The 21734-nt window shown below is 37.7% G+C and overlaps 1 long non-coding RNA gene across 1 annotated transcript; it reads left to right on the top strand.

Moving 5' to 3' along the window:
• The first annotated feature begins 1218 nt into the window (after window positions 1-1218).
• Window positions 1219-19391, top strand: LOC118977078 (uncharacterized). The gene is made up of 2 exons (XR_005064453.1): window positions 1219-1281; window positions 19294-19391. It is a non-coding gene; the product is annotated as an uncharacterized LOC118977078 (long non-coding RNA).
• Window positions 19392-21734: the final 2343 nt, after the last annotated feature.

The following is a 21734-nucleotide window of genomic DNA, read 5'->3' as shown; positions in this document are numbered from 1 at the left end:
CAATAAGCAGGTCCTTCCCTGCTCTTTTCAACAAACATTGAATATTAATTTGGCAAAAATCTTTGGACAAAGACACCTACCAGTCACTATGTAAGCATTACATGTTCTTGCAACAGTATGAAATTTCTCTTTTTGAGAAAGGAGCACTGACAATTTCATTGAAACAATTTAAGAAGAATTAATAGACATAGTTTTTTAATTCTTATCCTTCCTTCAGAGACAGAGGATAAGTAAATCCAGGACAGGTACCAGGGGCTTTAAGCTTTTGAAGCAGAGTTTGCTCAAGAATCTCCTTAAAGATAATCATAGGAATCTTGTAAGATAGGTACTATTTTTTTTTTCATTTTAGGGATGATGCAGCTCCATATCAACAAAGTTAAGTGACTTAACCTCTGTCTAAATAGTGGTAGGGTAATGCACTCATCCTTGAATCCTTGTGATGGCTCAAAATTCCATGCTTTTCCCTTAGTTTAGTTAAACTTTTTTTTAGTGTCATATTCTGTGTTAAGTTCTGAGGAGACAATAGGAATCACACATGGTCACTACTGTACAGGGACTCATAATATTATGGTCACAATGGACTCTGCTGTAACTTTATTCAACATCCTTGTAAATCATCCTCTTATCCTTTGGCCAACCAGTAAAATTAAAGGTATATTTTTATACACATTAAACACTGGTCTTAGCCAAGAAATGTTCTATTATAAATTTTCAAATTCTGTAAAATTGCTCTCCTCAATTTCTTTTAGGAGACAGCTACACAGACAGAGGCACAGGTACAATTTTTTTTAACTTTTGTTCAAGTAGAGTTTTCTTTCTTGTATTCCCAGCCCTGCCCCACCCCCCAGTGCTCCCCACCTCCCTCCCATCTCCGCCCCCCCACCTTAGTTATTGTCCATGTGTCCTTCATACTTATTCATGTGAGTCCATCCCCTTTACCCTGTGATTCTCTCCCCTCTCCCCTCTGGACCCTGTCAGCACGTTCTGTATTTCAGTGTCTTTGGTTACATTTTGCTTGCTTGTTTGTTTTGTTGTTTAGGTTCGGTTAACGGTGATATCATAGGGTATTTGTCTTTCACCACCTGGCTTATTTCGCTCAGCATAATGCTTTCCAGTTCCATCCATGACATTGCAAAGGGTAGGAGTTCCTTCTTCCTTTCTGCAGCATAGAATTCCATTGTGTAAATGTACCATAGCTTTTTGATACAGTCATTTACCGATGGGCATCTAGGTTGCTTCCAACTCTTGGCTATTGTGAATTGTGCTGCTATCAAAATTGGGGTCCATATGTTCTTTTGGATTGGTGTTTCAGAGTTCCTAGGATTTACTCCTAATAGTGGAATGGCTGAGTCAAAGGGCACATTCATTTTTAGTTTTCTTAGAAAATTCCATATTGTGTTCCATAATGGTTGTAGCAGTCTGCAATCCCACCAACAGTGAACCAGGGTCCCCTTTTTCCCACAGCCTCTCCAGCACTTGTTGTTTGTTTCTTTGTTTATCATAGCCATTCTGACAGGTGTTAAGTGGTATCTCATTGTGGTTTTAATTTGCATCTCTATGATAGCTAGCAATATCAAGTATCTTTTCATGTGTCTCTGGATCCTCTCTATGTCCTCCTTGGAGAACTGTCTGTTCAAGTCCTTTGCCCATTTTTTAATTGGGTTGCTCACCTTCTTTGAGTGGATTTGAGTGAATTCTTTGTATATTTTGGAGATTAAACCTTTGTCTGAGGTATCATTGGCAAATATGTTTTTCCAAACAGTTGCTTCTCTTTTTATCTTGATCTTCTTTTCCTTAGCCATGCAGAAGCTTTTAATTTTGATGAGATCCCATTTGTCTATTTTTTCCTTTATGTCCCTGCTCTAGGGGATGTATCAGTAAAAATGTTGCTACGTGGAATATCTGAGATTTTCCTGCCAATGTTCTCCTCTAGGGCTTTAATGGTGTCACAGTTTATATTCAAGTCTTTTATCCACCTTGAATTTATTTTGGTGTATGGTGTAAGTTGGTGCTTGAGTTTCATTTCTTTGCATGTAGCTGTCCAGTTCTCCCAACACCATTTGTTGAAGAGGCTATCTTTACTCCATTTTACGTTACTGACCCATTGTCAAATATTAATTGACTGTAGAGAGTTGGGTTTATTTCCGGGCTCTCTGTTCTATTCCACTGGTCTATGTGCCTGTTTTTGTGCCAGTACCAGGCTGTCTTGATTACAGTGGCCTTGTAATACTGTTTGATATCAGGTATTGTGATCCCTCCTAGTTTGTTCTTCTTTCTCAACATTGTAGCTGCTATTTGGGGTCTTTTATGGTTACATATAAAATTTTGAAGTGTTCTATGTCTGTGAAATATGCCATTGACACTTTTATAGGTATTGCATTAAATCTGTAAATTGCTTTGGGTAGTATGGAAATTTTGATTATGTTAATTCTTCCAATGCATGAACATGGTATATGTTTCCATTTCATTGTGTCTTCCTTGATTTCTTTCCTCAGTGTTGTGTAGTTTTCTGCATACAGGTCTTTAACCTCCTTGGTTAGGTTAATTCCCAGATATTTTATTTTTGTTTTTGCCATATCAAATGGGATTTTTTTTCTTGATTTCTGCTTCTGCTGTTTCATTGTTGGTATACAAAAATGCCTTTGATTTCTGGATATTGACTTTGTAATCCACTCTTTTGCCAAATTCATTTATTAGAGCATTTTTTTTGGTAGAGGCTATAGGATTTTCCATGTGCACTATCATGTCATCTGCAAACAATGCCAGTTTTGATTCCTCCTTTCTGATTTGGATGCCTTTTATTTCCTTTTCTTCTCTGATTGCTGTAGCTAAAATTGCCAATACCATATTGAATAGAAGTGGTGAAAGTGGGCAACCTTGTCTTGTTCCTGATCTTAGTGGAAAATATTTTAGATTTTGCCCATTGAGTATGATGTTGACTGTAGGTCTTTCATATATGGCCTTTATTATATTGAGGAATGCTCCCTGTATTCCCATTTTTCTGAGTACCTTTATCATAAATGGGTGTCGTACCTTATAAAAAGCTTTTTCTGTGTGTATTGATATGACCATGTAGTTTTTGTCTTTGCTTTTGTTTATGCGATGTATTACATTTACTGATTTATGAATATTGAACCATCCTTGCATCCCTGGGATGAATCCCACTTGTTCGTGGTGTAGGATCTTTTTGATGTATTGTTGGATGCGATTTGCCAATATTTTATTGAGGATTTTAGCATCTATGTTCATCAGTGATATTGGCCTGAAGTTTTGTTTCTTTGTTTTTTCTCTGTTTGGCTTTGCAATTAGGATGATGCTGGCTTCATAAAAAGAGTTGGGGAGTTTTTTCTCCTTTTGTATTTTTTGAAATAGTTTCTGAAGAATAGGGGTTAGCTCTTCCTTAAAAGCTTTGTAGAATTCTCCTGTGAAACCCTCTGGTCCAGGGCTTTTGTGTGATGGGAGTTTTTTTATTACTTCTTCAATTTCATTTGCTATTATTGGCCTGTTCAGGTTTTCTGCTTCTTTTTCATTGATTTTTGGAAGATTATATTTTTCTAGAAATTTGGTCATTTCACCTAGATTTTCAAATTTCTTGGCGTACGTTTCTGCATAGTAATTTCTTAAAATCCCTTCTAATTCTGTGGTATCAGTTGTAATCTCTCCTCTTTCATTTCTGATTGTGTTTATTTGAGTCCTCTCTCTTCTTTTCTTGATGAGCCTCCTTGAAGGTTTGTCTATTTTGTTTATCTTTAAAAAAACAACTCCTGGATTCATTGATCCTTAGAATTGTGCTTTTAGTCCCTATGTCATTTAATTCTACTCTGATCTTGGTTATTTCCTTCCTTCTTTTTGCTCTGGGCTGTCTTTGTTGTTGTTCTTCGAGTTCTTGAAGGTGAATGGTTAGGTTGTTTGTTTGAAATGTTTCTATCTTCTTTAGGTAAGCCTGCATTGCTAAGAACTTCCCTCTCAGAACTGCCTTCAATGTGTCCCATAAGTTTTGGTTGTTGTGAGTTTATTTTCATTTGTTTCCAGAAACTTTTTGATTTCTTCCCTAGTTTCATTCTTGACACATTCGTTGTTTAATAGCATACCATTCATTCTCCATGATTTTGGGTGTTTTGGGTTTTTTCCTCTGGAGTTGGTTTCCAATTTTAGTCCCTTGTGATCAGAGAAAATGCTTGGTATGATTTCTGTTTTCCTGAATTTTCGTGACTGATTTTATGTCCTATCATGTGGTCTATCTTTGAAAATGTTCCATGTGCATTTAAAAAGAATATGTATTTAGCTTCTTTGGAATGGAGGGCTCTATATATATCAATAAGGTCCATTTCATCTAGGGTGTCATTTAATGCTACAATATCTTTGTTGATATTCTGTTTGGAAGATTTGTCTATTATAGACAGTGGGGTGTTAAAATCCCCTACTATAATTGTGTTGCTGTCATTATCTTTCTTGAGGTCCTCTAGAATTTTCTTTATATATTTGCATGCTCCAATGTTGGGTACATATATATTTACGATGTTAATGTCTTCTTGGTGGATTCTCCCCTTGAGTATTATGAAGTGACCCTCTGGGTCTCTCTTTATGGCCCTTTTATTGAAGTCTATTTTGTCTGATATGAGAATTGCCACCCCAGCTTTTTTTTTCTTGTCCATTTGCTTGGAAAACTTGTTTCCATCCTTTCACTTTTAGTCTGTGATGGTCTTTTGACCTGAGGTTTGTCTCTTGTAGGCAGCATATGTGTGGGTCATGCTTTCTTATCCATTCAGCTATTCTGTATCTTTTAATTGGTGCATTTAATCCATTTATGTTTAAGGTTATTATTGAAAGGTACTTATTCACTGCCATTTATGTACCTGTGTTCCTCTCCATCTCTCTCTTTTCCTTCCTTTCCTCAAAGCAGCCCTGTTAGTAATTCTTGTAGAGCTGGTTTGGTGGAGACATATTCTCTTAGACCTCTTTTTTCTTGGAAGCTCTTTATTTGACCTTCTATCTTGATTGAGAGCCTTGCTTGGTACCGTAGCCTTGGTTGTAGGCCTCTGTTTCTCATTACTTGGAATATTTCCTGCCATTCTCTTCTTGCTTGGAATGTTTCCATTGAGAAGTCAGTAGCCAACCTTATTGGGACCCCCTTGTATGTTATTTCCTTTTTCTCCCTTGCTGCCTTTAGGATTCTCTCTTTGTCTTGGAGTTTTGCCATTTTAATGATGATGTGTCTTTCAGTAGGCCTTTTGGGTTCCTCCTCCTTGGGACTCTCTGTGATTTCTGGATTCATGTGACTTTATCTCTCCTCAACTGAGGAAAATTTTCCATTATTACTCTTTCAAGTATGTTTTCTATCCCTTGTTATTCTTCTTCTCCTTCCAGTGTTCCTATTATTCGGATATTATTAGGTTTCATATTGTCTTGCATTTCTCTCAAAGTCTCCTCATTTTTTCTGATTCTCTTTTCCATTACTTGCTCCCTTTGGGAGATTCTTTCTACCCTGTCTTCAGTCTCGCTTATTCGGTCTTCTGCCTCTTCGATCCTACTCTTCATACCTTCTACTGTGTTCTTCAGTTCAGAAATTGTATTCTTCATTTCCTCTTGGCCTTTACTGATGGTTTCTAATTCCTTTTTCGTGTTGGTATAGTTTGCAGAGAGTTCATTGTAGCTCCCCTGTAGTTTCTGGTAGCTCATTGTAAGTTCTTTGAATTTCCTAATAACCAGTGCTTTGAATTCAATATCTGATAGTTGACTTGCCTCTGTTTCATCTAACATTCTTTCTGAGACTTCCTCCTTTTCTTTCATTTGGCGATTGTTACTTTGTCTTCCCATTGTTTGTGTTGCTCTTCTTGTTGTCCTCACCTTCTTAAATTGATCTGTTCTGGTTCCCTGGGTTTATGGTGTGAAGTTCTGTGATAGCATGCCTGTGAAATTCAGTGGTGTAGTCTCCTGCAGGTATCTTGGTGTTCTCTGCTTCCACCTACTCCTCTTGTTGGTTTCCAGCTGGTCAAACCTTTTCTTCTGGTCTCACTAGCTGCAGCAGCCTGAGGGGTTATTATTGTGGCCTTTCTCGAGCCTCAGTGAACTCAACTGGTCTCACCAGTGCCCTCCCAAGATCCAGACTGGTGCCACTCTCCTGCGCCCCACTGAGAGCAGATTTTTCCTCTGGCTTCCAAGCCGTTGCCCGGCATGAGGCCGCGCCCTCCCAGCCAAACTTTCCTGGTCTCGCAGGCTTTGGCATGGACCTTTCCCCTGACTCCAGGGTTTTTCAGTCTGTGCTCTGCTGTGTAGGGAGGGAGCTGATGGCTGGCTCTCTTCCAGGGTCCTTTCTAGAAGCCGGAGACTCCCAGGGTCTATGGCAGACCCAACTCTGACCCCGCTACAGGGAACACCCGGGCAACTCTCAGTTCCCCAAGCTGACAGCCGCAGCCTGACTCTCCGTGCTTCTCAGGCTGCTCCTGGCTGGGTAGGGAGGGAGCTGATGGCTGGCTCTTTTCCGGGGGCCCTGTCAATAGCCCAAGGCTCCCAGAGACTGTGGGAGAGCCGGCTCAGACCTGCATCACAGGGAATGCATGGGTCACTCTCAGTTCCCCAAGCGGGCAACCACAGCCTGACTCCATGGGTTATCAGAGCTCTCTGGTTTCCTTCCCAATGCCCACTCCTCTTTCTGCCACTACAGGAAACCTATCTCTCCTGGTGTTTTCCAATCTTCGCCCTGCTGGATAAGGAGTGTGCCAGTGACTAGTTCTCTCCCGAGGTGGTTGTTGCCCGCCCTCAACTCTCAGAGATGGGGTGCCCGGCCAGGGCCTTGGTGCAGCCCAGCAGAGAATCTTCAGCCTCTGTGCTGTTTCATCATACCTTGTTGATCTGCAGTCGTCTTCTCTCCTCAACCTCTAGTCATTCAGTGTCCACTATACTTTCTGGAGTCCTGCCTTCCTATATGCTAGGTCCCTGTTGGGTATTGGCTGCGCTCCTCTGCAGATCAGCCCGGTTTTTCTCTGGTGCATGGAGGGAAGCGATATCCTTTGTCCCACTCCACCACCATCTTCTTCTGAATCAGCACAGCTACAAATATGATGGCTAAGAAAAGACATGATCCATTTCCCAGACAACAAAGGTAAGGAATGTCTCATTGTCCTCTAAACATGATATTTTGAGGATTATTATGTTTATTCTATTTCCATCCCAAAGCTCAACTGTGTAAGATTTTCTAAATAAAAGACATAAATATGACTATTTAAGTAGCTGTTTAATTAGAGAGTTTTTATAACAGATAAATATTTCAATGTTTAAAAATATAAATTTTACTCATATTAAGAAAAAATAATTTAAATATACATCATATTTCTCTTACCCTACTATGCTAAATATTTTCCCTGTTTTACCTTCATTTGGATACAGCATCATGTAGAGAAGGAAGACTCTAATTGTGAATCCTTTACAGTTGGATATGGAGCTTTGCAGTTGGGTATATCTAGTTGGGATTTCAGCTCTGCCACTTACTGTCACTTTAGAGAAGTGACTTAAGTTCATTGAACCTTAGTGTTTTCACTGAGAAAACAATACCACTTTGTTAGCATGGCAACTTAGAGGTTTAAATATGTCAAAGTACCTGGCACTTAGTAGGATCCCCAAAGTGCTGGTTCTTTTTTCTTTTCCTCTTTCCACTCTCAGAATTACCTTTGATTAAAGGGATTTACATTAAGTTGTTACAGGGGAACAAGTCCAGTTTTCTATATGAGTTTGGATTCCTGAGTTGAATCCCTTGTTTTGTCAATGAAATATGTATCAGAATAATCTATTGAGATATTAGCTTGTGTTTTGTTCTCTTCCTATTACTGTAAAAGGTATGTGAGATATTCTTACCTCTACCCTAAATCCAAAAGAGTAATCCAAGTTTTGGTTTCTGAGTTCAAAGGTTTTTACTGATGAGATTGTTATTGGCTTGTGTACTGCAGAGTTAAAGACATAGCTTTTGAGGTAAATCCACCTAGCCTATCCACCTAGGCTTTTATTTTTTCAGAAATTCTAAGCTCTGTGAGGCAGAGATGGGCAAATGAAGATATTGATGTCTTGGAGGAAACTGTTCCTCAAGACCAGAGGGATTTATTTTAGTTCGTAAATATTCCATAAATTGTCCCAGAAAGTATGGTGGATATACATTACCTTTTGAACATTAATATCTAAGAGAAGGCCAGAGGGATGAAGGTTAAGAGACATGAACTCGAGTTCAGATGCAGATCTTTGGGCCACTTTCAGGCTTGGACAGTAAGCATCATCAATACTACAGAACCCTGCTAGAATGTCCTGGATTATGTGAGAGCCTATAGCAATCAGGATCTGTAAGGCTACAATGTGGAAATAAATATATTTGAAGTTACTTGAATCTCAGTGGTTTATTTATTGCTCACAGACTTCATGGTTGACTGGGGATCCTGCTCCACACTATTGATATCTGTACTCTGGGACCCAGATTAAGGAGGTGAACATTCTCTGAAAACATTATAAATATTGTAGTGGTTCTCAAAGATTCTACTTGGAGTAACACCCATTACTCAGCTCACATTTCACTGGCCAAAGTCACATGACTGCACCTAACTTTGCATGGGTAGAAATACAATCCTACCTTGTGCTTGAAAAGAGAGAGACTATAATAATGTGAACAATCCTAATGCCTTTAATAGTCTGTTTTTCTCATCACTGAATATTCAGTTTACTCTTCTTCCCTTATGTAGAAAACACTCATCTCAGAAGGATCAATACAGAAGTCCTATTCAGTCTTGGAATCAAGCTCAAAGTCCAACATCTCTGGATAAGTATGGTAGTCTTCACATCTATGAGTGATGTGCAATGATGAGTGCATCAGGTCTGGAGGGGACTTCTCTTAATCCAGAGTCATACAGACTAAAACTTGAAATCATCTACAACATATACATCATATGTGGTAGAATACAGGTAGGCTAATAACAAACTCCTGTTTTAATATTAGAAAAATGAAATTGTTTGGTTTAGAGATTCAACTGGGCAGACATTAGAAAGACCCTCTGTTAGTGGAGTGGGGAATATTTAATTACCCAGCCCCAATTCTGCTTCTCAGCCCTTAGTAATTTTCTAGTACAAAGGCATGCAAGGATATGACCTCCTTGGGGGCTAAACAGCTTTCTTAATTTGCTCTTGATCAGTCAAGTCAAATTATCACAGGTTTTCTTTGCATAGTCCTATGGTTTATTTGGCAGTACAGCTCCCTTGAAAATGAGCTTTTTAATCTATTTAATTCCAGTAGCTACACACACACTTATTTTCTAGATATCTCTTTTTTAGCTTAAATGAGATTTTGAGGCTGTTACTTTTCGGTGGGAGAGCTATGTTCTCACATGTTTGTAATCATAAAGACAGGTTAGTTTATGCTGCATTAACAAAAAATGCAAAATTACAGTGGTTTAACAAATAAAAGTCTAATCTCTCACTAGTTCTATACATCCCTTAAGGGTCAATTGAGATCTCAATTCCATGTTTCCTAGCTCTGGTACTTAAGCTGATAGAAAAGAGAGCATAGCAAATCATACCATGGCTCTCAGAACCCTTTACTTAAGGATATACATTATATGTACTTACATTTCACTGGGCAATGCAAGCCAAATGGACACAATTAATTTTGAGTGGGAAGAAAGTAAGTCCTGCAAAATACACTGAAAGAAGAAAAACCTAGAATATTTGTGAAGAGCATTAATAACTATCGTAAAGTATTTGAACTTTTTTTATTGTTGCTCAAGTGCAGTCATCTCCATTTTCACCCCATCATGCCCCCTCACCCCACCCATTCCCACCTCTCACCCTTTGGCTTTGTCCATGCATCCTTTATATACAAACTACCTGGACTTCTACATAATGTATTGCATGGCTTCCAAAATATGACTAAGAGGCATTTCCTACTAGCCAGACCTGTGAGACCCTGGGACAGATGATTCAGCATAGAGACATAATTGGCCCTGGCTGGTGTAGTTCAGTGGATTGAGTATGGGCTTGGGAACCAAAGGATCACAGTTCGATTCTCAGTCAGGGCACATGCCTGAGTTGCAGGCCAGTTCCCAGCAGGGAATGCACAAGTAGCAACCATACATTGATATTTCTCTCCCTCTCTCCTTCCCTTCCCCTCCAAAGATAAATAAATAAAATCTTTATAAAAAAACCTTTAAAACCTGCTTTAAAAAAAGAAACATAATTGTAGTGGGATAGCATTTTAATATTAACTGATGTATTTTTTCATTCTTTGAAAGTGTCACTTGGTTATGTCACCACATCATTAGTTAATCTTTAAACTTCTACTGACTTTCTTGTATTTTCTCTAACATAAGCCCTGACAAAAACAGGCTGAACTTGTAAAGAAACCCAAGGACCACCTCCAAGAAACCTATTTGCACCAGAAAATTCCAAGATGGCACCTGAGACCTCTTTCCAAGCAGTCTTTTGATGAATTTTCCCTCATAGCATACTAAAAGTCACACCTCAGGGTGGAGATTTAACATTAAAATGAAACATGTGATATATGGCTAGGCATGTTCCAAGTATATTTGGGAACTGCACAAGTTCACTTGGAAATCCAAGAACTCTCTACTCTCTTGGGAATTTCTACCCCTGAACCTGCCTACCCACTTCCCCTCACCCTCTAATACTTTTCTAACCAAGGAGAAGCAATCATTATTAAGCATCTGATTATCCTTCTCCATTTCTTGGTTGAGGAACAAAGTTTCTGACTTGCTTTGCTAAATACTGTTAGTCATATTGATGTGAGCAACACTCAGCAGGACAACCATGATTTGGGGTCTCTGACTTTCAGGGGTCATTGATATAAAGTCCTTTGTCCCAAGACTCTTCTTATACCTCATCTTCTTGGGCACCCAGGGCTTACTAATCAATAAAGGAAGTGTATTGCAGAGCAACTGAATACATCCTCAGTTGGGGTGAGGATTGGTGGGGAATTTCAAAATAGATGATCAGTACTCTTAGCAGAAACAGTAAGTTAAAAGAATGGGATTTGAGTCCAAACAATCTAGTGTTTTGTGTATTGTAAAAATCTATATTTATGCCATATACAGTAGATTGGTGACAACACATGTTGAGAAGGTCAATTCTCTAGATTTGATATAGATTCTATTGCCAGAGTAGTAAAGAGAGGAGGGCATGCAAATTGAAGGTGGAGTGGCTGAGTCTGTACTTTAGGCTCCCTCCCCAGGTTTTGTTGATCTCTTATAGTTCTTTTTAACTCAACCACTTTACAAAAGTAAATCAGGCATGGTTCTTTTATTCACAGAGCTCAAAATATTGGGGAAGGGAATAAATATGTAAAAAATAGTTATGGAATGTTTGGCTAAAAGTTCAAATACAAGAAGTGAAATTGTGGGAGAAGAAGAGAAAACCAATGTCTCTGTGGAGGTTGGAGACAAGAAGAAAGCTTCAACTTTCAGAGTTTGTTCAGAGAGAAAAAGATAGCTTCAGCTTTCCCAATTCTAGTGGGATGAAGAGGACAGAAATCATGTAGAATTTTAAAAATATTATTATGGCTCTATCTCTATTCTTTCTACATCCTCTGACACTCTACCTCTACCATAAACCGGTTTCTACTGCACTCCTGTTGTGCAGATCCTGCTTTTTTTTTTTTTTTTTTTTTTTTTTNTGTTCTGAAGCAGCGGTTTTTTTTTTTTTTTTTTTTTTTTTTTTTGCAAATTGTCCCTTCTCTGCCACAATGGCATAAGAACATTTTTTTTTTTTTTAGATCTTCAGTTCGTTCTCAACATAACCACCCTGGTTGCCTTGAGGCAGAGGAAGATTTACTGTGAAGCAAATGAGTCTTAAGTTTCAGAGCTCCTCACACCTGGGCCCCTTCTAATGCTCTGGGAGAGGCGCAAGTGATATGCTTACATTGTTATATAATTTTATATGGTTTACAAAGATAAATATTTCAACAGCAATTTAACCAATAACTCCAAATTCTCTTTCTTACCTTCCCTAATTGAAGTGGTTGTGGAAGAGCTTTGACTCAATGTTGGATCTGGCTACAAGGAAGTCGAAGTAAGGTTCTGTATTTGTTCCCTAGAGCTACTGTAATAAATTATCATAAACTTGGTGACTTAAAACAACAGAAATTTATTTTCTCACAGTTCTGCAGTCTAGAAGTCCAAAATCAAGGGGTCAGCATGGCTTCCAGGGGAAGCTCTGGGAAAGTATCCATTCCTGTCTTTTCTAGCTTCTGGTAGCTGTCAACATTTTTTGGTGATTTTTTGGCTTGTGACGATATCATTCTAGTCTCTACTTTTGTCTTCATATCATATTTTCTTATGTGTGTGTAATTAACCTTTTACAAGGACACTTGTGTTTGTATTTAGCGTCCACTTGGATAATTCAAGATAATGTACATCCTTCAGATCCTCCAGATCCTTTTTCTTACAAATAATATTTGCATGTTCTGGGGATTAAGTTCTGATTCTTTGGGTGGACATTTTCCAACCTACTACAGGATTGTTTCAATTATGCTAAGTGGGATATATCTATGAGACTTTGCCATTATTTTCTTGTACAGTTAATACTAGTCATCCTGATAGAATAATCTGACTTAGAATTCCTACCTTTTCTGATATCATAGCTGAAACTGGAGACTATTATACTAAGAAAAATAAGCCAGTTGGTGAAAAACAAATGCCATATGATGTTACTTACAAGAGGAATCTAATGAACAAAATAAACTAACAAGCAAAACAGAACCAAAGACATGGAAACATGGAATATACTGACAGCTGCCAGAAGGGAGGGGGAGGGGGAATGGTGGAAAGAAAGGGAAGGGATTAGTCAAAGGATGCATATGAATAACTCATGGACTTAGACAACCTTTTGGTGAATAACTATGGAAGCAGGGGTGGTCTGGGAAGAGGAGAGCAAAGGGGGGAAAATTGGACCAACTGAAATTATATAAACAAGAATACAAAATATAAAATACAAATAAAGAATAATTCTACTTCTCAAGGTGCTGTATTACTTCATATTGTAACCTGAATGTAGAGGGCCATATCTTGTTATGAACCTACCCTATGGGGCATGGAACCAGATGTATGTAGATAAGTTGAGATAGATCTATGTGGATAAGTAGAGAAAAGACAAATGTAGGGAGCTTGAAACTAATCTGTGAAAAACTATTCTAAAAATCAAAGGACATCTATGAATAAAATTTGATAAGGGTTTTACTAAAATCAATAATAATAGTAATAAATATACTTGTCATTGTCCACAATATGTCATAAAGTAAAAGGAAATATTTCCTAAGCTATCAATAAGAAAAAAACCAAATTTCTATCATCTATGCTATAAGAAAGGCTGAATTATATTTATATTCTTTGTATAGAAAATGATCTTATAAAAGATAAAGGACTGTGAGGAATATGTGGCCAAAATGTAGGAAGATGTTAATATATATATATATATATATATATATATATATATATATATATCAGATGGTTAATCCATAAAGCATTTTATTTAATTTTGAGAGATTTTTGTGATATCTGCCAGTTTTTTTTAATTGTTAATATGGCATTTTCTCATGTTAAATTAAAATAAACTTTTTTTAGTTGATTTTGTATTTATCTCCTAAAGTAATTCTCAGAACTGTATAGGTTTTAAGTCCAGTAAAACTTAGATGATCTGTTAACTGGGAGACCCTCATCAAGACTGTTCTTTTGTTCTGGGGTGAGTGAATGATTTTTGTATACATGAAGGCAAGCTGCACTAGGAATTAGAGTTCCTGAACATTCATAAGAAGCCATTCTTATTTCCACCTTGGCAAATCTGGCCACATAGAGCAGATGCTCTCCAGCTTCTTGTCTGGGATGTCAACCTGAACTCAGTGCTTCTCTCAACCTTGGATGAAAAAAAACCACAAATATTTATCGGTGATTGGTTGAATAAGTTGTGTGTAGTGCACCCATCTATTCTTTTTATCCTTTTATGAATTCTAGGGAGAGGTAAATGGAAGGAGAAAGAGAGGGAGAGAAATATCAATCAGTTGCCTCCTTCATATACTCTGACAGTGACCAAACCTGCAACCAAGGCATGTGTTTTCATGGGGAATCAAACCCACAACCTTTCAGTTTGTGCAATGACACCCAACCAACTGAGCCATACCAGCCAGGACCTATCCATCTATTCTTTCCACTCATATTCTTTCCTGGAGGAAGCCAGACCACCAGAGATGTATATGATCCCCCTGTCAAATTGCTCTTTTCATTGATAATGTTTATATGGTGATACCAAGGGAAGTATAAGAAAGTGTTATGAAGATTGTTGTTGTATTTATGGTAGCTATGCTGTTGAAGAAGTTGTCCATTATACTCCTGTTTATAAGGACCCAAGGAAGACATTTTTCTTTTCTGGCTCTCCTGAGCATCAAATTTATCATAGACATTATAAATCTTTTGTCCAGTATTATGTCTCACATCTTCTGTCTCTAGTAGAACTATGGGGACTTAGAACCTCCATTTCAGGTACCAATGCTACTGTTTGCCCCAAATTCTTATCTTAAGAATTAAAATTTTTTCTTTTATTCTGATTTTCTTATTTGCTTCTTATTAATAGCTTTTTATGTCATTTAAAAAATATATTTACTAAGCCACCCTAAAATCAGTATGCAACAATGTGGGCATAAATAACTTAAAAACCATGTTAAGTGATTGAAAAAATAATAAAACATGTAAAGCACATTTCCCTTCAAGACATTATTAATTATATGATGTCTGTACAGGCTCTTTGCCAGTAAGTCAGAAACTTATTTAGTGAGAAAGGATTCCAAGTTTCATTAATGAAACCTTAGAGGTTCTCAACTGAGGGAAAAAAAGCAGCCTCTTTTTCTTCTCTCTTACTTTTTCCCTTTTGCACTATGATTATTGTTCATTTAAGAGTTCTCTGAGGCCCCCAGTTCTTTCTTATTCAAGTAGGTTTAGTCATATTACACATGGCAAAGATGACAAAGGCCTCCCTAATCTGCAATGCTTTCTGCTCTTGGGAGAACTGGTCTTGTGTTCTTTCCCTTTCCTGAGTCAGCACTTGGCTCATTCAAAGCTGTGGGTCCCAGTTCAGACTGCTAGAAATAATAAGCATGGAGAGAGAGAGAAAAACAACCTATATTTTAAACTTGGAAAGAAGCCCTGCTCTATAAATGGCAGAACAGTTGTGTTGCTAATGTAGTTTAGAAGGGCTGGGAATATAAGACAGAAAACTGTACTTGAACAAGAATTAAATAAAAAAATAAAATAAAACCTAAAAAAAAAAAGAAAGAAAGAAAGAAAGGGTGGACTAGGGATATTCAGGGAATGGGAAAAAAACCTCTCCCTACAACCCTACTTAATCTAATTTTGATACTAAACTCTTAAGTGGGATAATACCTCTCAGGCTAAAGAGATGCCCAAGGGATCTAGGCAAGGTCATTTTACTTACCCAGGGCTGATTCCCCTTATCTTCTTTTTCTCTAAACATTAGTTCTTCTGGTCATTTGTTGATTAAGTGATACAAGCTGTGTAAGTCTATATTAATTCTTATAATCTTTTTTCTTCAGATTTTTCCAGCCCTAGTTAACATAGTCTCTAGTTAACTCTTCATATTTCCAACTAGGATGTAATTTGGTGATTTTTAAAGTACTATTCTTGCTAAAATCTCTTGCTCCCTCAGTATGGCCAAGTTTTAACTGCATGACTAAATTAGATTCTTCATTATTTATTTTTGACCTGGTGCCTACCTGATTTCATGTCCAAGTAATTATGTTTTATCTAAGAATTTACGAATCAAGTTTCTATTCTATATCTCCTTGACAGCCAATTTTTTATGACCTTGACATAACATTCCTTTATTCCTTTAGGTTCACATGCCACCTTATACACCACCTGACACCTCATGATTTACTGTCTGTTTCTATGTCCAGTCCCCTGGCCATTCACAGGAACACAACAGATCAATGTTTGCCTTGTGACCCTATGCAAATTCTAGGCATTTTGGTGACAGTTTCTGCCCACTCTGTGTCTATTTGTGATGGTTCCTTGTCTGCCTCTTCTTGAGCTTTCTTAGAGCTCTCCTCAGGTTATATCCTATTTTGAATAATAGGGATATGACATTGAGGACCAAGCACAAATCATCTAAAATAAACAAGCATATCTAAACAAAATCTTCCAGCAGAGAGGAATTACATTTGTAGATAATAAAAATGATAAAGATTGATTTTTGAATGGCTCTCTACATATGGTGGGGTGTATATGCACGTATGTAGGTAGATAGGAGACTATTTGTTAGCTGGCTGAAAAGGAACAGAGGCAGGACCTCACAGTCTAGGGGATGATCTGAACCCCCAATGGGAAGAGATGTGAGTGATGTGACCAGGGCCCTATTTGTTTCAGCTGCCTGGGAGTTTCAGGCATGATTTCTGTGCCACAGCATATACCTACTTGTCACCAATGCTAGCTTTTTCTGATAAGGAGAGAATTCTGGAGAGTCTTCTTACTTGACACCCCTTACTTGTTAGTATGTAACAAAGAAGCCCTACATATCTTGCCATGTTCCAGAGGGGCCCAATTGCAACCCCCTTGCTGTCTTATATCAATGTTTCTGATTACAAGTGAGTCAAATGATCCATGGACACTTAAGTTCAATGAACTGGCAAGACTATATGTTTTACTTAGAGTGTCTTCTCTACTCCACCTTTGATTCCTTAAATGTGTTTGCATAACACATTTAAGGAATTTGCTAAATCAGAATCCTTTCTATATGGTGGCTCTGCCATTAGGCTTCTGAAGCTATTTGCACTATATGTAAATCATGCTGTACCTGCATTTTCTTTCTTTACACCAACTCTCATAGTCCCAATGCACCACATTAACAAAAGCATCCCAAAAAGAAATACAAAAAATATTTCACATTATTTACTCAATAAAGACTGTATTATACAAAGTTAAATTAACAAAACAATAGCAATGCTTAACATGTTGAAAATTTACAATGTGCCAGGCACATACAAAGGTAAAAAGCCATTTGCATGTAGTTTAGCTAATACTAATAGCAACACTAAAAAGTTGATATGGTAGAAATATGGAAAAGTACAGTTCTTGTTTTCCATTCCAGAGGGGAAAAGGCCAGCTGGCTGGTTCCTAAAGGAATTTGCTACCTTTGTGAATTTCAGCCTGAATCTCAGACTCATGGGTCTAAAACCTTGATTTATTCATTCAGTGAATGTGGAGCCATCTCTCAGGAGTAAATTATAAGCCAAAAAGAAATCACCACCATACAAATCAAATACTGAAACCCATATGCTTAGGATATGCATCAGTCAGGGGCTCAACAAGAGACAGGCGGCATGCTGAAATAATAATTGGGGGAGGGTTTAATAAAGGAGTTATTAACAAAAGTGTAAGCAGGAGTACAGAACCTATACAAAAGAGTACAGATCTTGGGGCTAGTAAAAATTGTTTTATTTCCACCTCTGGACCTGAAAGGATGAAAGAGTTTTGGAGAAGAAACCACCTTGACAAAGAATTGCAATCTTCAGTCAAAGGCTGTGAACTGCTCAAACTAATTCTACAGGGAAAGGGTTGTAAAAATTAATGCTCTCAAATTATTGTAATTTTCTCTAGTTTCCAGGTAAGCTCCCCATTTGTGAAGCCCAATAAGAAGCCACGCAGGAAGACTGCTCCTTGAGACAATCTATAGAGACCAATTTCCTGGAGTAAAGAGCAGGGTAAAGAAAGGTAAAGAGTAAATGTTTAGAACCATAGAATATCTTCTAAATTAAATCCTGGTTGGAAACCACTTTATTAATTTATCATGAATAATTAACATACCAGGGGGTAGGAATCCTTGGAGTTCATATGGTCAGCTATTGCCCCTGTAGTCAGATTATGTGAGAGGCCAGAGCATGATTAGAAATTGGTTGGTGAATATGGACTCACAGTAAGAGAAGCCATGGGAATGGAATAATTAATGATTTCAACCAAAGATTACCTGATACATCCATGTTACAATCCCTTGATATCAACTACTGTATAAAAAACACTGTAAAACTTAGTGACTTAACACAACAAACAGTTATTTATCATAATTTTTGTGGTTTAGCTAGGTCGTTTTCCTGAGCTGGTAACTTGTTTGGGACTGGATTGTCTAGGATGGCCTCACTCACATGTATAGGGGTGTAGCTGAAATGGCTAGACAGCTGACTCCTCTCTACAGGTAGGCTCTTACTCTCCAGGAAGTTACCCAAGACTTTTTTATGTGATGGAGAAGAGTTTCTAGCATCAAGGAAAGAAGAGCCCCATTACGTAACCACTGTTCAAACCTCTGCTTGTGTCACATTTACCAATGTCCCATTGGCCAAAGCAAATTATACAAACAAACCCAGGTTCAAGAGTAGAAGGACAGGCTAATTGCTGAAAATAGCTTTCAATCTCCCACACCTGTATGTTCATATTAGAAATAATTTATTCTGTTGGACAGAAAACACTCAAAGTTCATTGGCTTATACTCCATTTCCTTTTTCCAATATTCAGACAATTATGTTTGTGATGCTTTTTGTTTCTATGGCTAACTTTAACCCCTATTCTGATTGTAGTTGCTGCCAGGTCTTACAGTAATTCTGACATTTTTAAAGTTACTGCACAATGAAACATTGTGTTTATTTATGAGCTTGTTAGAATTGATTTTACTTTCTTTGATTCCAGTTTTCTACAGAGCTCTTAAATTTAGTCCTTAGTATTAACAATAATTATTATTTTTCCAATTTACTTTTTTGATCATTTTTATTGTTGTTTGAATATAGTTCCTCCATCTTCCCACTGACGCTTTTCCTGCCTCACCCACCCCCACTACCCACCCCAAATCATAGCCCCTTTGGCTTTGTCTAAGGGTCCTTTATACATGTTCCTTGATGAGACTTTACCTTCTTTACCTCATTATCACTCTTGTGCTACCCTCTGGTTACTGTCAGTTTGTTCTTTATTTCAATGTCTCTGGTTCTATTTTGCTTGACTGATTGTTTTGCTGATTAGGTTCCACTTATAGGTGAGATCATATGGTATTTGTCTTTCACTGCCTGGCTTACTTCACTTACCATTATGCTCTCCAGTTCCATCATGCTGTATTGAACAGTAGGAGCTCCTTCTTTCTTTCTGCTCTGTAGTTTTCCATCATGTAAATGTACCGTAGTTTTTTGATCATTCATTTACTAATGAGCACCTAGGCCATTTCCAGCTCTTGGATACTATAAATTGTGCTGCTATGAACATTAAGGTGTGTGGGTTCTTATGGATTGGCATTTAAGGATTCTTAAAGTATAATCCCAACAGTGGAATTGCTGGATCAAAAGACAGTTTCATTTTTAGTTTTCTGAGGAAATTCAATACTGTTTTCCCCAGTGGCTGCCCCAATCTGCAATCCCACCAACAATGTACTAGGGTTCCCTTTTCTTCACATCTTCTCCAACACTTGTTGTTTGGTGATTTGTTTATGATGGCCATTTTGACCACTGTAAAGTGGTATATTATTGTGTTTTTAACTTGCATCTCTCTGATGGCTAGTGATGCTGAGCATCTTTTCAAATGTCTCTGAGCCCTCTGTATGTCCTTCTTGGAGAGGTGTCTGTTTAGACACTTTGCCCATTTTTCAATTGGATTGTTTGTATTCCTGGACTCATGTGAGTTCTTTATACATATTGGAGATTAAACCCTTGTCCAAGATACCATTGGGAAATTTAATATCAGAAATGTAAATCAGGAAAAAAATTCATTTGATATAGTAACAAGAAAAACAAAGTACTGGGCAATAAACCTAACCAAGGAGGTAAAAGACTTGTGCTCAGAAGACTATACAACACTGAAGAAAGAAATTAAGGAAGACACAAACAAATGGAAGCATGTATTGTGTTCATTGATTAGAAAAAATAACATTGTAAAAATATTCATACAACCCAAAGCAGTTTATGGATTCAATGCAATCCCTATTAAAGTACCAATGATATATTTCATAGGTATAGAAAAAACTTTTCAAAATTTTATATGGAACCATAAATGACCCCAAAGAGCTGCAGTAATTTTGAAAAAGAAAAATAAAGTAGGAAGGATCACAACACCTGATATCACACTGTATTACAAGGCAGCTGTATTTAAAATGTCCTGGTACTGGCATAAGAACAGACATATGGACCAATAAAACATAATAGAGCCCAGAAATAAACCCAAGTCTCTACGGTCAATTTATATTTGACAAAGGGGACAGGACCATAAAATGGAGTAAAAATAACCCTTCAACAAATGGTGTTGGGAGATCTGGACAACCACATGCAAAAAATTAAACTTGATCACCAAGTTATACCATACACAGAAATAAATTCAAAGTGGATAAAAGACTTAAACATACTGTATTTTTCAGACTATAAGACACACTTGTTAACCACATTTTTTGCTTCAAATTTTTTTTCTTATTTTCCTCCTCTAAAACATAGGTGTGTCTCATGGTGCAGGCAAAAGACGCACCTAGGTTTTAGAGGGGGAAAATAGGGAGAAAATTTTGGAAGCAAAAATGTGGTTAAAAAGTGTGTCTTATAGTCTGAAAAATACAGTAAGTGATGATACCATAAAAGTCCTAGAGGAAAACATTGGCAGGAAAATCTCAGATATTCCATGCACCAATATTTTCACCAATATGCCCCCTAGAGCCAGGGACATAAAAGAAAGAATAAATAAATGGGGCATCATCAAAATTAACAGCTTCTGCATGGCTAAAGAATACAGCATTAAAACGAGAAGAGTATCATCTTTACAGGAAAATGTATTTGCCAATGATATCTTGGACAAGGGTTTGATCTTCAAAATACATACAAAACTTACACGAGTCCACTCCAGGAAGGCAAACAATCTAATGAAAAAATGAGCAAAGGACCTGAACAGACACTTCTCCAAGGAGGACATACAGAGGGCCCGGAGACATATGAAAGGATGCTCAGCATCACTAGCCATCAGAGAGATATAAATTAAAACCACAATGAGATACCACTTTACACAGGTCAGAGTGGCCATCATAAACAAATGAACAAACAAGTGTTGGAGAAGATGTGGCATAAGTGGAACCATAGTTCACTGTTGGTGGGAATGCAGACTGGTGCAGCTACTGTGGAAAACAGTATGTAATTTCCTCAGAAAACTAAAAATGGAACTGCCTTTTGACCCAGCAATTCTACTGCTCAGATTATATCCTAAGAACTCCAAAACACCAATCCGTAAGAACCTATGAACCCTAATGTTCATAGCAGCATAATTTGCAATAGCCAAGTGCTAGAATCAACCTAAGTGCCCATCAGTAAATGAATGGATCAAAAAACTATGGTACATTTACATGATGGAAAAGTACAGAGCAGAAAGAAACAAGGAGCTCCTACTGTTCACAACAGCATTGGTGGAACTGGAGAGCATTATGCTAAGTGAAATAAACCAGAAGGTGAAAGACAAACGCCATATGATCTCACCTTTAAGTGGAACCTAATTAGTAAAACAAACAAGCAAGCAAAGTAAAATTAGAGATGTTGGAATTAAGAACAATCTGACAGTAACCAGAGAGGAGGTGGGAGGGGATGATGTGGGGGAGAGGGGGATGGTTTTCAGGAAGAACTATAAAGGACACATGGAGAAAGTAAGTGGAGGGGTGGAAGCAGGGGAGGGAAGTGGAGATGGCTGGCG

Source organism: Sturnira hondurensis, unplaced genomic scaffold (assembly GCF_014824575.4).
Source record: "Sturnira hondurensis isolate 20B ecotype Veracruz unplaced genomic scaffold, ASM1482457v3 Scaffold0021214, whole genome shotgun sequence".
Lineage (NCBI taxonomy): Eukaryota > Metazoa > Chordata > Mammalia > Chiroptera > Phyllostomidae > Sturnira > Sturnira hondurensis.
This window is presented reverse-complemented; position numbering and strand designations above follow the sequence as displayed.